Source organism: Sus scrofa, chromosome 1, assembly GCF_054392235.1.
Source record: "Sus scrofa isolate SSC_HxYL_T2T_F1_AM1 chromosome 1, Sscrofa_HxYL_maternal_Yorkshire_Landrace_v2.0, whole genome shotgun sequence".
Classification (NCBI taxonomy): domain Eukaryota; kingdom Metazoa; phylum Chordata; class Mammalia; order Artiodactyla; family Suidae; genus Sus; species Sus scrofa.
Genome location: NC_139383.1, coordinates 237,421,830 through 237,436,033, shown reverse-complemented (window position 1 = coordinate 237,436,033; position 14,204 = coordinate 237,421,830). Strand labels below are relative to the sequence as shown.

Sequence of the window (14,204 nt, the reverse complement as noted above, 5' to 3'; positions counted from 1 at the left end):
TCTTGCTTTTAAATAATTCTTAATGTAAATTATAGAGCATTTAGACCTGTGATAATCCCAAATTAAGCCTAGCATTACAATGAGGTGCTCTTTTTTAAAAATGCAGATTCCTAGGCTTCAGTCCAACCCTGTTCAAACAGTTCCTCTAAGCATGAAGCTTGGGCATCTGTGTGTTTATTATATGTTCCAAGCGATTTTGAAAATTAGAGAAGTTTAGGAAGTAAAGTAAAATAAGGGCCATGGTTTTAACATTTTGCTTCTATCCAAAGACCTAACTAGGCAAAGAGTAAGTGCTGTTATGAAACTAATAATGGTAGATACATATTTTTTTCTTACACAGAACTCCAGAGCTTTGTAACAACAACAATTTGAGATAGGTTTCAGAGTTTTCTGTTAAAATAAATTTTAGGTTTCAGACATTTTTGCTGTGGCTACAATAAGGAAAAATATACATACCTGGCCATTTACAGGTTCTGTCAGTTGAGAATTTTAAGCCATTTCTATGCAATACGGGGGTCAGTCTAATAGAGGCTGCAGAGTAAAACAGCAGTCTGACATGAAACTGAAAGAAAACTGACAGGTGTAGTGAGTGTGAGAATGGCATAATGCTGAATAGGCTGTTTTATAACAGAAAAAAGAGAACATTTCAAAACTAGTTAACTTAGTTACAAGAGTTTAACTAGGTCAAAAATTTAAGAGTCTGTGAATACTTTCAACATAGTAAAGACTGTCAAAAATTAATCATATGGTTAAATCTTAGGTGTTTGAATCATGAGACAATTCCTGGCTAAGTAGATGGAGGTAAATGAAAATACACCAAAATATACAGTCTTTTAATTTATTATTTTATTATTTTGTCTTTTCTTTTTGTGCCATTTCTTGGGCCGCTCCCACAGCATATAGAGGTCCCCAGGCTAGGGGCTGAATCAGAGCTGTAGCCACCAGCCTACACCACAGCCACAGCAAGGCGGTATCCGAGCCACATCTGTGACCTACACCACAGCTCACAGCAATGCCGGATCCTTAACCCACTGAGCAAGGCCAGGGATTGAACCCACAACCTCATGGTTCCTAGTCAGATTCGTTAACCACTGAGCCACGACGGGAACTTCTACAGACTTTTTAAACAGATATTAATTTTTGTAAAAGTTTTTAGCATTTCTTATTAAACTCTATAGATTTACAAATGGTTAGAAGTCATGAAAACTCTACTATGTCACCATATTCAGTGACATACCATATTAAGAGACACAAAGCATGAGATTGGAGTTAAGAAACCTGATATTGAGCTCCAGCAAAGTTACTTCATGTGCACTATTTGTCAGACCTCATAACATTTCTGAGGCCCAGTCCTCTCATCTCTAAAATGGAAATAATAGTAACTCTCTTGTTAGGACAGCCATATCCCTGACATCTTCTCTCACTCATGGACACCAATTTGATTATGGTAAAATGTTTAGGTAGAAACTCATAATCAATGTAAATCTCTCACAGTTTAATGGAGGTACACATCATAGGCAAATGCTAATGCTCTGGTTCTTAAAGTCAAAAAATTACATAATACAATCTGACTTGAGTAAGGTCAGAAACACATTAATCCATACTATCTGGCACTTGCAAAAGATGTACAGTTTGGGGTATATTATAGCAATGCACAAAAACAGTTAAGCTAGTACTTAGTTGCTTTTTTATGCTGCTAAGCCTTTTAGATATTTTACCACAGTAGCATATTTTGATAGTAATTCCATCAATTATTAGTTCACTTTTTTTAGACTATACTATGTACCAGACAATATACAAGATATGAACGATTCAGTGGTCAGATGGAGATTTAGGTGGGGCTAATAAGCAACAAATGCATAAATAATATAACCCAATATGATATTGCTTAATAATAACATGATATATCACATAGCACTACAGACTGTGTTACATGTTTTAAAGAAAATAAATAAGGTGATTAGCTAATGTGTACCTATGGTATCAACATAGGCAGACCTATCCAGGGAGATATTTCTGAGCTAACAGCATTTGAATTTTCCTGATCTGAAGAATGAAAATATGTCAGGTAAGTGCTAAGAAAGCATTCTTAGATGGAAATACAGGTCCTATGAAGTTAGAAATATCTAGGCAGGGGGAGAACAGTATGAATTGATGATGGAGAATTAAGACAGAGACCCTATGCAGGGCCTTGTAAGCTATGTAGAGTAGTTTGGGTTTTTATCTAAAAGTAATGGGAAGCCATTGAAGAGTTTTAAGTGAGAGGATGGCACTATTTACAAAAAATACAAGTAGACAGTCCAAATATTCACAAATAGATGTCTGGTTAAATTATGGTATATCCACAAAATGAAATACTATGTAGCTCTAAAAGACATTAGCAACATCTCTCTTATGGCTTTATATCCAGCATCTACCATGAAGTAAAAAGGTAAGATGCAGATGAGTATGGATGAGTATGTGCAGTATGCTATCATTCATGATTACACAGGCATGCACACAAATATGCCTAGACTAAAAAAGGAAGATGAACCAAAACTAGTTTAGAAAAATAGGTTATACAGAAAGGAAGGGGGAGACTAAGGTTAAATGGACTAGACTAGAAGTGAGACTTCACTCTATTTTGTAGCGTTAAGTTTGGAATTGTGCGAATACCTTTATAGTAATACAACATAATAAACATAAGCAGAAGGAGTCCTTAAGAATTGAAAGCAAAATAAAACACATGAAATGGACTGTATTCCAATGGACTAAACTACCCAAACAGGTGTAATATCAAGTTGTGTTAAAGTTAATCTTAGCCAAAAGGCTGAAAAGCAGTTATGTCAAGTGATTTTAAAACAGTAATTCATACATTTCCAGTGGGATACAGCCTAAGGAGAAAAACACCAAAAGATCTTAAACAATTTTTAGTGGTTATGCTGTTTTTCTGTAATTATTTACGTCTGTTTCTATATTTGACAAATCATTTCAACAAATACACATACGTATTAGAATGAGCAAAACGTACTTATGCCACTGTTATTAGGATTCAAGATATATAAGAGAAAATATATGCAAATATAGGACTAATAATGTCAAAATAATATTTCAGTTGGAAATTTGAACATGAGCTCATGGTGTATTTTATCTTCAGTTTTTTCTGAAGATCTGTCCAATGAGAAGGTCTGAAAACACTGATCAACACAGTAGCCATGGACATCACTAGCACTTAAATTAAGGTCTTTATCATTTCTTCTAAAGGAACTAGAGTTTTTGAAGAATTTGGTGCTTCCAGGTATGGGGCAAGAAATTTACAAGAAAAGCACAGAAGAATTCGTCATACCAGAAAGAATGGAAGCATTTGGGTAATGTCATCAAAACCCAGGATTCAATCTGAAGTGATCAATGAGCCAAAAAAATAAAGCGCGCGCACACACACACACACACACACACACACACAAAATGCAATAATTTGAACAGCAATATTAATAATTAAAAACAGTATAAATATGTTAAAATCTGATTTCATAATAAAACCCAATAAAAACAAAAAATTTATCAGTTACCTTGAAGGATGCTTGAAAATGAATCCATTCTTCTAAAAAAATCTACAAATAAAAGATATCCCATTTACCCTGTATTTTCTGTACAAATTCACCTACATATTAACAGCTTAGATAACAAAAGTTGTTTTGTTTTTTTTTCTTTTTAGGGCCACACCCACAGCATATGGACGTTCCCAGGCTAGGGATGGAATCAGAGCTACAGGTGCCAGCCTATACCACAGCCATGGCAATGCCAGACCCGAGCTGGATCTGCAACCTACATCATAGCTCAAGGCAATGCCAGATCTTTAACCCCCTGAGCAAGGCCAGGGATCAAACCCACAACCCCATGGTTCCTAGTCGGATCTGTTTCTGCTGTGCCACAACAGGAGTTCCATGAAAGTTATTCTTTACAGATGTATCCCAGCAAATAAGTGGGAAAAAAATGTAAAATTAGTATGTAACCATTTTGCAACCCTAAGTAAATAATGGATTTAGTTTACAACCATCAGCAATAGCTAAAGCTACTTACTGAATTACTGGTGGAGACTACTATTATGAATGCATCAGGCTGACAAAATCTTCACCTACTGATTACTGTTAACATCTCAAAAAGAGACAGCCAAGGTATTTGTGACTTTTGATGTGTTGCACAAGAAAACACAAATATTACCTATGAACTATTCTTTTTAAAAACTTTATTAGAGAATAGTTGATTTACAGAGTTGTGTTCATTTCAGATGTACAACAAAATAAATTACTTATACATAAACATATATCCATTCCTTTTCAGATTCTTTTCCCATGTAGGTTATTACACAGTATTGAGTTGGTTACCCTGTGCTATACAGCAGGTCCTTGTTACCTATCTATTTTAGTTATGGCAGTGTATGTCAATCCCAGCCTAATTTATCCTCTCCTCACGTTTCCCCTTTGCTTATCACGCATTTTGTTTCTAAATCTGAGTCTGTTTCCATTTAATAAGTTTTTTTTGTTATCATGTTTTACTAGATCCCACATAGTAGTGATCTCACATGATATTTGTCTTTTTCTATCTGACTTACTTCACTTAGTATGGTAATTACTAGTAACAGCTATGAACTGTTTTTGCCACAATATGAATCTGAATCCCTTCTAGTCCCTAACATAATTATCACATTTCATAAATATGTAAGTCAGAGGAAAATGTTAAAAGACACCATTACAAAGAATGTACAATTACAAAAATTTGGATTGAGGGACACTGCAGATCAAAGGACAGGTCTCTGACAGATACAATGGAAGAAAGTAGAAGAAAGGGGAAATATAAGCAATTAAAAAGAGCTATGAAATAACCAAATATATGTAAATATTTGTAATAATTAAATATTTTAAGACAGCCATGAAATCTGAATACTGAATGGATATTTGATGTTATAGAATTATTTTAAAAAACTGAGTCTGTATCTTTCCATTATATATACTAAAGTATTCACAGAAAAAATGATATGAGGCCAAGAATTTACCTCAAAATAGTTCAAGGCATGCTTGAAAGGGGGAGTTTAGTGAAAAATATAGTTAAAACAATTGACAATTGATGATGATGGGTATTAAATCTAGACAATGGATATGTGAGGATTCGTTGTACTGTTTACTTTTGAATATGTTTGAAATTTTTCCTAATGCCATTTACAAGAAAAAAATATGTAAAGATCCCACTTACATTTAGGAATTTTGAAATGGGGCTTAAGTGAAAGCGGGAAGACCAGTTAGGAGGTAACTAGTGAGTCAGGGGAGAGATGATGGTGATTTATACTACAAGGTGGTAGTGAAGATTGAGAACCGAAAAGATTTAATATATTTAGAAGTCAAGTCCAGAGGACTTCTAATTAATTGGATTAGGGGTTGAAAGAAAAAGAGCCATCAAGAATACCTCCCAAGATTTCTGCTGGAGATCTGGGTCGATGATGATGCCTTTTGCTGAGAATGAGAACACTGGGAGCAAGACAGCCACAAGGAGGGTTGAGGTAAGAGGTAATCGAGAGTTCAGTTGGGGCATTTTAAGTCTGAGACGTCTATTACACATACAGGTGAAGAGAGAGCACAGGGAAGAGGTCAACCCTTGAGATACACATTACAGAACCAGTAACGTATAGATAGTGTTGAAAGGCAGAGGACTAGGTAAGAACACCTGTGGAGAGACTAGAAAGAAAAGCAAAGCCAGGTAGAGCCCTGAAGGAAAAGCAGCATTACATAGCAGGTAGAGCAGAAGGAACAAAAGAATCAGGAACTGGTAGGGTACAGAATGAAAGACATGCAGCCCAGATTTCTTATTTAACATGAGTTGTTTTTTACAACTTATTTAGAGAAGATAGTCTAATAACTGGACTTACCAATAAGCACATAAACCTTGAACCTTCAAAACCAACCTGCAAAAGCAGCACACCACACAAATGTCTACTTAATGATACAAATGTAAAACTCCTGGTTATAAAAGAAAACAAACCAAAATCAAAACAAAGTCTTTGAATATGACTAGGTAATGGTCATGCTTTGGTAACTTGATTAAAAGGCTGAACAAGATAGTAGTAGTTCCCATTGGGGTGTATATTTATTTATATCCAGCTTTAAAGTCTTAGCGAACAAATCTGAAAACATTGAGCAATGAGTTTCCCTTATATTTTCTGAATTCAGCAAGAACTGATTAACCCATTTAGAAAGAGCCGAACCTATCTTTATATGTAACTAATTATGTTCTAATGCATACATTCAGCAATGCCATGAGGCTGTCCATCTGCAAACTGCCAGAAATAAGCCATCCAAATTCAGAGAACTGCTTATTTTAAGGCTTAAAAATGACACTGATTTAAAGATTGCTTTTGCTGATTTGATAAACTGTAAATTGAAATAATTACATTAATGTAGCACATTGTGATGCCAACAATTTTTCTAAAAAGAAAAAGTAATTGCCTTTAACTTACATGTGTTAACAGAACGAAGCATGATTTTGAAAGTCAATTTCTGACCATCTTCAAAGTGCTACACTAGAATAAAGTGAGTGGAAAAGAAAGTGTTAACTCTTGACTTCCCCTGAGTGAAAGATACCTTCCAGGACAAGGTATAAGAGATTCCAAAGGTAAGAGATTCCAAGGGTTAGCAAAGAAATGCCATTTTCAGGTAGTCTGCAGCAGTTGTCTCTTTATCAAGAATGGGTAAAAATAGCAAAGGAATCAGTGCACAGTTGAAAAGTTAGTAGGATAGTCAATCCATACGAATGACCCACATGCAAGGAGAGACTGCTCCACAGACAGAGAAGAATTATCAATGAGCAGCCCAGGAAAGAGGGAGAAGCACAAGACCATGAAGCCAAGACAGAAAGAGAAATAATTTTGAGAGTTTCAAAGCCCTTTCCAGTGGAGCCCTTTGACTGGAGGCTTAACTTAGTCCCCCAAGGGGCTGACAAGGATTAGATGCTATCAGCAAGTCCACTGCCCTCTCTGGGCCATCAAAATTGGACCAATCCATTCTCCTAATGGACCTCCTCTTTCTCCCTCTGTTTTCTGCCTTCAGGCAGGCCCTTTTCTGTTTTCTTAGTGTTTCCAAAATGGAAAAATATATAGATTGTTCCATTCTTTCTCAAATTCTACCACAATTTTAATGTTGACTTCATTAGCACACCCTCTATTTGTCACCACCACAAACGGCAGAAATTAAAAAAAAAAATTCATACAGTAGTAAATCCTTGCTTAACAGATTTTGAGTTTAAAATAGGCTTTTTTTTTTCATTCTAGAGAAAAGTTTTTGGCCACAGGTAGCTCTAACCTGAATCTGTTGAGTTCTGCATTTTTAAACAGTTTTGATATATTTTCTTTGTTTCTTTTTATAGAACATGCTGAGTGGGAATGAATCAGGGCCAGTCCTAAAATATAGATTGGGCAGCTCTTGGAATTTCAAAGGCAATATAGTCAAAGCAAAGTTTCTAATAGGATGAACATACACTAAGAGAAAATTTTTCTTTATTATTCTAAAAGTTTTATTCACATAAAGACTGTTTTTAAGTAGACATAAAATCAAGATAGAGACTGGTTTAAACAAATATTGCCATTTAAAACAACAGAAATGTTCCACCTTAAAAAATAACTAACCCTAAAGTTCCTCAAAAAGAACGTAAGAATTAATAAAGCTATTCTTTGAAAGAAAAAAAAAAAACCTCGAATTATAATTGTTCAAATGACCATCTATGATAAATAGCTTTATTTTGAATTTTCTGATTCTTGTCAAGTTATTCTTGACATTTAATTATACCTGAATCACTAAAGCTTAGAGTATTTTTTAATGGTGAAATACATAACCCAAGTCCCTGAGTGATATCTGACAAGAAAATATGCCTCATATTCATATATCAGAGCCATGGCATTTCAAAAAAAAAAAAAAAAGAAAGAAAGGAAAGGGAAATTTTGCTGTTTTTAAGCACATGAATGTTGGGGTAGGGAGGGGGGTTGATGGCGGAGAAAGGACTGGCGCTTTTCTAGGACTACTGGCCTTCAATAGAAGACTAAGGGTTACTTGGACTCACAAACTGCTGCTAAAACAATTCTTTTTAACAAGCCATCATGAACCTCACATGGAAGGTAAAAACCCATCAGAGTGCAGCTTCACAAACAGTCTGGTGTCGTCAAATTGCAGCTAACCTCAGCAAGGTTTTTAGTCCTCTAATGCTTTCACTTCCACACTAGGAACTGTAAAAATAGGAGCTCTTGGATGCATTAGAGAGACCTTTCTTCTCTCACTGAACAACACTTTATATTGCTTCATTCAGTGATCCAAGCATTGCCACTTTACTCCCTTTGCAGCGTTTTCTATGTAACACTGTTTTTTTCAGATGCATCTATCTAAACCATCCAAATCTGTACATATTAACATTTCTGAGCAGCAACTCTGGGAGGATTTTCACCCTGACCTTTCCTTTTCCTGACACAATCTCCATCACAGTTTTCATTTCCAGTTTTATTTTTGATATCAAAGATGTTGCTATAACGGCCAACAGCCTTGCCTTTGGGTTTCTTTTCTCAACTCTGGAAATCATTCCTCCTCTAACAATTGGTGGAGTGAAAAACCTGTGAGAATACAGGCTTCGGTGTACTGAAAATTTTCTCTGCTTATTGTATTGCACAAGTACTGAAAGATCAAAATATAGGTTTATAAGACAAAGCCAATAGGGTAAACCCCCGCATTTTCTATAAAATTCTAGCTTTCCTTTTCCCCCTTTCTCTTACACATACCCAAAATTATACACATAGAAAATTTAATACTTCATTAATAATCATTTCTCTCTAAAATTCCCTTTATTCAAGTTCTTTTTAGTATACCGAAAAAGAACTTGGGGAAAATGTCTGGAAATAACCTAAATATCCATCCACAGGGGAATGAGTAAATAAACTGTTACACTCATACATAAATACTATACAATATGAAAACATAATGTGCTACATTTAATTTTAATGAAAGGAACCAGAATAAACTAAAGGAGCAAAATTGAATGTATAGGATGCCACATATAGAAATAATATAGGTAGTTATATACATATGCAGTCTGGCATATGAATTAGGGGTATTTAATCAGATACATAAGAAAATATTCAGTTGCCTTTGGCAGGTAGGTATAGGGAACATCAGTTATAACTGAATTGAGATTTTTTTGCTTCAATTCTTTGCCCTCTTTAGTTTTGCTTGCCTTGTTCATATATTAATTGTATTAGAAATATACATTATAAGGAAGGCCTAAAAAAAAAGGCTTATCTGGATCTTTTGAATATTCCAAATGACATCCAGCTGAATTACATAATTACTAATAAAATGGAGGCACACACAGGGTATAGTGTAGCATTGAGGAAATAAGCTCCATAACTTTATATTTTATTGAACATGTTATTTTATGACCATGTATAAATTGCTCATCTACTGATACCTGATTTGCTTCATCTGTAAAATGTGAAAAAGTAGTTACATCTACCACAACTTTCACTTATACTCAGTATCGTGATGGAAATAAAATGATAGATAAATCTCCTTGTGTATCTTGCAGGGCTCAAGTGTATAGATGTGAAATTTTGTGATGGAGATCATGTTCACTTTCAGATCTCAAACTGATTGACTCTTAGTTTATCCCAGGAGTCTCACATTTGTTCTTACTGTACATTTTTCCTGGGAAAGCTATATTCCACTAATAGCTGAGTAGTAAAAAAAAACATGATAGTAATAGTGTATGCTTAATCTAAAACTTCAAATTTTGGTAATAGGTACATAAATAGACATTATTAATTTAAAAATTATAGTTAACAGATACATGGCATCATAATGAATTCATAATTTATTCTTCATAAATTTTTCTGCTTACCTACTTATAATAACGATAACAAAAGTTGTTGGTTTGCTAAGTACAGCACATGGTTCAGATATTTAAAGATGTTATTTTTTTACTTATCCTCAGATATTTTTACATATTTATTATTAGTATTATTATCTGAGTAAACAAAATGAGACTGAATGATGCTAATTTTCTTGTCCTTGGTCATTTAAGTAGTAATTGAAGTCTAATTATGACTCAAATCTATCTAAATCCAAAGGCTAATCTTCTCCTTTTCTAAACCATCAGGCACTATTAGCTTAAACTAAATTTCAACCCGAATACATCTCTCCACCTTCCATTATCTGTTAGGCAACACTACCAACTATAATGCCTACTCTAAGGACACTAATCTTTTTTAGTGTAACTATAAATAGAAAATCCTACATTTGTAGAAATCAGTTTGGCAGTTCTTTTAAGGAATTTTTCATATTCTATGAGCCAAACTTATGAATTTACCACAAAGTTTTCAAAGATAAGGACATGACTTTATACCCAGAGATGTTCATCAGAAAGCAGCATATGTAAAATGCATAGAGAAAAAAAGTCAAAGAAATTAATGTTTCCAACACAAATGTCTAAACGCATAGTACATTTGGTATTGAAATACATATGGAATGATAGATAGCTTTTAAAGTTATCCTTTTGTAAAACATTTGGTGATATTGGAAAAAATTTCTTGATGACACAATATAAAGTAGGAAATACATGTGTGTATAAGATAGAAAAAAAGACAACTCTGAGGAAAATGATAAAATTAGGATCAGTGTTTTCTGTTTTCTTCTTAATACTCTAATATTTATTTAACATTTACAAAAATAAGGATCTATTATTTTTATAATATAAAGGCTTTAAAAAAATAATAAAACCTAATCATACCAAATCTTCAAGTTGCTTCATGCTCTTTAAACTTGAGACTCTAAGCATGCAACAATGCCACTACCCCAATAGAAAGAATGAAAACAAAACTAAGTTTAATGTGTAAAATCTTTGTCTTTTATTGCTTAGCTTTTGGTACCTTTGATTCTTAAAGACTAGATATTTCTGCTATTACATTTATTTTTATAACTACTTCTAAGATACATAATATTTGGTGAATGTTAGGACACTATCTCTAAATGCCTAAGGTGGCTTTCAATTTTTTTAAATATGAACTGCATTAGTTCATTTTATTAAGCTTGAATCTATTTCCAGACTTTTTCTATGCTCATGTTTGTGTCTTTGAGCATATATATACATACATATGCAAACCTAAAACATACAACACTTTGATTTGGCATTCCTGTGTGAAGAGGTGTGGTAGATTTTAAAGTTCAGACATGACCCAAATATCATCCAAAGATAATGCACCCATTTATAGTCTCATCTGTAAAGCATTTCCTACATCCTGTTAGTGATTGATATCAACCTCTTTTTTTTTTTTTTTTTTTTGGTCTTTTTGCCATTTCTTGGGCCGCTCCTGTGGCATATGGGAGGTTCCCAGGCTAGGGGTTGAATCGGAGCTATAGCCACCGGCCTACACCAGGGCCATAGCAACGCAGGATCTGAGCTGCGTCTGTGACCTACACCACAGCTCAGGGCAACGCGGGATCTTTAACCCACTGAGCAAGGGCAGGGACCAAACCCGCAACCTCATGGTTCCTAGTCGGATTCGTTAACCACTGCACCACGACGGGAACTCCTGATAGCAACCTTTTTAATGTTAGTCATATGACTGATGAAAACTTTTATGTATATTGTAATTTGTATTTACTTAATAGTGGACATGATTTATCATAGTTTGATCGGTCTAAAAAGTGTTGTATACTTTGAATGTGAATACCTTCTTTATTATTTTACTCCCCTCTTTCCTGTTAAATTGTTAGTCAAACAAATCATAAATTCGTGGAGTCACTGAAGACAGTTGTGGATATGCGATATGGAGTAAATAACTTACTCCAACCACCTCCCCAAATGATAAGAAATAACTTCTCAATTGTGGAATTTCCTAGCAAAGCCACATTCTTGGCATCCCTTGACCCCAAAGACCACCCAAACCTCAAAGTAACTTTGAGCCCCTGTGCTTCTGCCTTCCTGCCTGCTCTGAGAACTTTGGGGTGAACTGAAGTGGAAAAAAAGAAGCTCAAGGCAGACAGGGAAGGGAGGCTGGTTCAAGAGCCAGGATTCGCATTGGTGTAGGAAGAACTTATAAATAAAATTGAAAATTAAAATGAATCCTACAGTGTCAGTTTGGAACCACAAGCAGTAGTAAATAATAGATGTGCCCATGTGCATGTATACACACATATATTAATACACACATATCTGTATATATTTGAGTGTATTCACATTTGCATATGTGTAATCTTTGTTTCAATCCTTTGAAAATGTAAAAAAAAAAAAAAAACCCTAAGAAGCTACAATTGACACCACAGAAATAGGATTATAACAGATTACTACAAGCAACTATATGTCAATAAAATGGACAACCTAGAAGAAATGGTCAAATCCTTAGAATGGCACAATCTTCCAAAACTGAACAAACAAAAAAATATAAACAGACCAATCACAAGTACTGAATTTGAAACTGTAGTTTAAAAATTCAAACAAACCAAAGTCCACTACCAGATGGTTTCACAGGCAAATTCTATCAAACATTTAGAGAGGAGTTAACACCTATCCATCTGAAACTATTCCAAAAAATTGTAAAGGAGGCACACTCCCTAACTCATACTATGAGACCACCAACACCTCAATACCAAAACCAGACGAAGTTACAACAAAAAAAAGAAAACTATAGGCCAATATTATTGGTGAGTACAGATGCAAAAATCCTCAACAAAATACTAGCACTCTGAATCCAGCAATACATTAAAAGGAATATACACCATCATCCACTGGGATTCATCCCAGGGATGTAAGGAATTCAGTATCTTTAAATAAATCAGTGTGATACAACACAACAAGAAATTAAAGAATAAAAACTACATGATCATCTCAATATATGCAGAAAAAAAGATTTTTACAAAATCCAATGCCCATTTCTGATTAAAAAAAAAAGAAAAAAGAAACTACGGGAAGTGGGCCTAGAAGCAAACTACTTCAACATAATAATGGCCATATATTACAAACCCACCAGTAATAGCATTCTCAAGGATGAAAATCTGAAAGCATTTCGTCTAAGATCAGGAACAAGTCAAGGATGTCCACTCTTGCCACTTTAATTCAACATAGTTTTGGAAGTCCTAGCCATGGCGATCAGAGAAGAAAAAGAAATAAAAGGAATCCAGACTGGAAAAGAAGAAGTAAAAGTGTCATTGTTTGCAGATGACATGATACTATACATAGAAAATGCTAAACATGCTATCAGAAAACTACTACAAAAAAAGAAAAAGAAAGAAAAAACTACTAGAGCTCATCAATCAATTCAGTAAGTGGCAGGATACAAAATTAATACACAAAAATAGCTTGCATTTCTATACACTAGCAATGAAAGATCAGAAAGAGAAATTAAGGAAACAATCCCATTTACCATCACACAAAAAAGAGTAAAGTATCTAGGCATAACCCTAGACAAAGGAAGCTAGAAGACAAAAGACTGGTACTCTGAAAACCATAAGATTCTGTTGAAAGAATTCCAAGAGGACACAGGTGGAAAGATTTACCATGTTATTGGGTTGGAAGAATCAATACTGGCAAAATGAATTATTGCATAAGGCAATCTACAAATTCAATGCAATCCCTATCAAATTACCAATAGCTTTTTTAATTCTCTATTTTATAGATTTCCTCTTTGATCTTTATGATTTCCTTCCTTCTGCTGACTTTAGTTTTGCTTGTTCTTCTTTTTCTTTTTTTTTTTTTTTTTTTTTTTTTTTTTTTTTTTTGTCTTTTTTGTCTCTCTTTGTTGTTGTTGTTGTTGTTGTTGTTGTTGTTGCTATTTCTTGGGCCGCTCCCGCGGCATATGGAGGTTCCCAGGCTAGGGGTTGAATCGGAGCTGTAGCCACCGGCCTACGCCAGAGCCACAGCAACTCGGGATCCGAGCCGCGTCTGCAACCTACACCACAGCTCGCGGCAACGCCGGATCGTTAACCCACTGAGCAAGGGCAGGGACCGAACCCGCAACCTCATGGTTCCTAGTCGGATTCGTTAACCACTGCGCCACGACGGGAACTCCCTCTTTTTCTAATTCATTTAGGTAATGGATTAAGTTGTCCATTTGAGATTTTTTCTTCTTTTTTGAGGAAGGCCTGTATTGTTATGAATTTTCCTCTGAGCACTGCTTTTGTGACATCCCATAGATTTTGCGTGGA

The 14,204-nt window shown here is 34.7% G+C and overlaps 1 long non-coding RNA gene across 1 annotated transcript in view; it reads right to left on the bottom strand.

The window, feature by feature from the left end:
- Nucleotides 1–458: 458 nt before the first annotated feature.
- The window catches only part of LOC110257039 (uncharacterized), a 38,538-nt gene continuing 24,792 nt past the window's right edge, over nucleotides 459–14,204 (bottom strand). Inside the window, exons 2-3 of the long non-coding RNA XR_002339201.2 lie at nucleotides 3,549–3,590; nucleotides 459–573 (exon numbers count right to left, since the gene is read on the bottom strand). This is a non-coding gene — a long non-coding RNA (uncharacterized LOC110257039). The remainder of the gene's footprint in view (nucleotides 574–3,548; nucleotides 3,591–14,204) is intronic.